The sequence below is a fragment of the Tamandua tetradactyla genome, chromosome 9, assembly GCF_023851605.1.
Source record: "Tamandua tetradactyla isolate mTamTet1 chromosome 9, mTamTet1.pri, whole genome shotgun sequence".
Taxonomy (NCBI): Eukaryota; Metazoa; Chordata; class Mammalia; order Pilosa; family Myrmecophagidae; genus Tamandua; species Tamandua tetradactyla.
Window position 1 is genome coordinate 94,928,193 of NC_135335.1, and position 3,204 is coordinate 94,931,396.

The 3,204-nt window shown below is 39.0% G+C and overlaps 1 pseudogene; it reads right to left on the reverse strand.

Annotated features, from left to right (window-relative positions):
- Positions 1–1,075: 1,075 nt before the first annotated feature.
- Positions 1,076–1,978, reverse strand: LOC143645758 (small ribosomal subunit protein uS2 pseudogene; annotated as a pseudogene).
- Positions 1,979–3,204: the final 1,226 nt, after the last annotated feature.

A 3,204-nucleotide genomic window follows, 5' to 3' on the forward strand; every position in this document is an offset into this window, starting at 1 on the left:
ATTTTATTTAAACAAAATCATACATTATGTATTACTTGTGACTGCCTTCTTTGGCTCATGTTACAAGTTTTATCTGTGTTGTTGCACTTAGCAGTAGCCATTCATTTTAATCTAATCTAGAGTATTCCATGGAATGAACACACCACTATGTTGTTATCCATTCTATTTTTGATGTACATTTCAGATGTTTCTACTTTGGGTCTCTTTAATTAATGTTTCTATAAATATACTTTACTGCCCATTAGCATGTATTTCTTTACATAGGAATGGAATTTCTGAGTTATATTGTGCATAATTCCAATTTAGCAAACAATACAAAATAATGTTCTAAAGTGTGTTGTTTTAATTTTCTAATGCTGCCAGCATGCAATGCACCATGAATGGGTTGGTTTCTATAAAGGGGAGTTATAAGTTACAAGTTTACAATTCTAGGGGCAATAAAAATGTCCAACTAAGGCATCCAGTGAAAGGTTCCTTGACTCAAGAAAGGCCAATAGCATCTGGAATACCTCTATCAGCTGGGAAGGCACACAGCTGGCATCTGCTGGTCCTTTGGCTTCTAGTTTCAAACAGCTTCTCTGGTGGGGAGGGGTGGGGTTCTTTCTGCATCTCCAAATGTCTCTGTCTGTGTCACCACTGAGGTTTTTCCAAAATGGTTCCCTCTTAAAGAACTTAGAAAGCAGATTGGAACCTACATTGAATGAGCAGAGACACATTTCCACAGAAACCACCTAATCAAAAGGTCCTACCCACAATTAGATGGGTAACATCTCCATGTAAAGAACTTAATAAAAAAGATCTCAACCAACAATAGGTCTGCATTGATTGGTTTAGGGTAAAGAACATGGCTTTTCTGGGCTACCTGACAGTTTCAAACCAGCACATGAGTATAACAATTTACATTCCTGCAGCAATGTGAAAATTCTAGTTTTCAACATTCTCAACATTTAGTATTGTCATATTAATTTTTAACCATTGTAGTGAACATGTGGACTTATTCCATTATGATATTTTTTATAACTTATAGAAACTTGTTTATTTTCTGACAACCTTATTTCCACTTTCGTTTAAGAGCCTATGGAGGAACAGCATATGACCACTCAGTGATTCTTCCTACCCATTCCGTGGCCTGAGCAGTGGGAGCTGCAGCCCAGTCTTCATTTGGAGGCTGAGCACTCCAGTCTTCAGTAGGGAACTGCTGAATAGGCACAGAGGGGACCTGCATGCCTTCAGACCAGTCTGCAACCTCAGGTTGAGTAGCAGTAAATTCAGGAGCTGGAGCAGTCCATTTGCGCTGAAATTACTTCTTGGTGACAGCTTTTTCAACAGCAGCCCACTCTTCCTTTTTAATCTCTTCAGGATCTCTTTAGAAGTAGAGATCAGGCATGACTTCCCATGGGTGTTTACGAGAGATAGTGCCACGCATGCGCAGAAGTTCCCAGGCCAGCATCCACCACATCAGACCCACTGAGGGAGCTCCCTTGCTGTTGCATGGGATGGCAATGTCCACATTGTACAGAGGAGAATCTGTGTTACACAGTGCAATGGAGGGAAGATTAATATGGGATGCCTCTGTGATAGGCTGGTGGTCAGCCCTGAGATCAGTCACCACCAGAAGATGTGGCTCCCAAAAGGCTGCCTAAATCTGTTTGGTGAAAGCTCCAGGAATGAAGCACCCAGCAGTAGGAGTTGCTCCAGTGGCAGCAGCAAATTTTAGCACAGCCCGATGGCCAGTGTACCTGGAGAATATGACACTGACAATGGGGTTTTCAATGGCAACAACGGCATGAGCTGTTAGCAGAAGGTTTTCCCATGTCCTCTTCAGATTTATGATGTAGATGCCATCACTTTTCCTTTTGTAGATGCACTGCTCCATTTGGAAGTCAAGGTTAGTGCCACCTAAATGGGTTCTTGCTGCAAGGAATTTGAGGACATTCCCCTCCTTCATCTGCAGGACATCAAGGGCTCCGGACAGCATTTGAATTTCCCTTTAAGTTATGATGGGACATAACTTAAATGTTATGACATTTGCCTTATGGACCCCTCTCTGGGTAGCATGGAAAGGCCCCACGATGAATTATTTTTGGTTGCTCACAACCAAAAATTCCTGCCATGAATTATTTATGGCAGGATCACATTTCCTTATTTTTCCTTGTGAAATCCCATTATTGCAGCACCATTTGTTGAATTTATGTTTATTTGTTTGCTTGGCTTTTGTTTGTTTTTCGGGGGGTAGTGTATGGACAGGGAATCAAAACCCAGTCTCCAGCATGGCAGGTGGGAATTCTACCACCGAACTACACTTACACCCTGCCAATTATGACTTCAATTTGCATTTTCCTTGCTACTAAGTTTGAGCTCCTTTTTTTGTGTTTATTGGCCATTTAGATATCCAAATTTTATAATGCCTATATAAGTACCTTGCACTTTTTCCATTGGGTTATCTGTTGGTATTTCTTATGTTGTCTAGATATAAATCCATTCTCATTTATATATGCTACAAATGTCTTCTCTAGCTTTATAGCTTTCTTCTTCAATGTTGTCCAAGTTATCAATCTTTTGCTTTATGTTTAGTAAATATGTATTCTATTCTAGAAACATTTCCTTTTCCCAAGGTTATGAGAGTATCACTTATGGCTGCTTTTGTACTATAATGGCAGAATCAAATACTGCAACAGTGACAATATGACTCACAAAACCTTAAATATTTAACATCTCTTCATTTACATAAAAGTTTGTTGAACTTTGGTCTAACGTATCTATGTCAAAAAGAATGAAAACAAATTATTTAGCATATAACACAAGAAGTTAGAAAAATAACAACATAATAGATTTACAGGGACAAAAAGGAAGGAAACAAAGAAGATAAAAGTAGAATATAATGCTGCCATGCCGGAGACCAGGGTTCAGTTCCTGGAGCCTGCCTATGTGAAAAAAAAAAAAAAGTAGAATATAATGAGTAAGATTAACTAATGAAAACAAAAATGTGTAATAGAGAGCAATTAAAACACACTCAAATATTGTTTAGTTTTCACATTGCCAAAGCAAATGCCATATCATATGTTGACTTAAATAATGGAAATTTATTAACTCATGATTTTGAAGCTAGGAAAAGTCCAAATCAAGGTGTCAGCATGACAATGCTTTTTCCCAAAAGACTGGGGCATTTTGGGGTGGCTGCTGGTGGTCCTTGGCCTTGGCTTT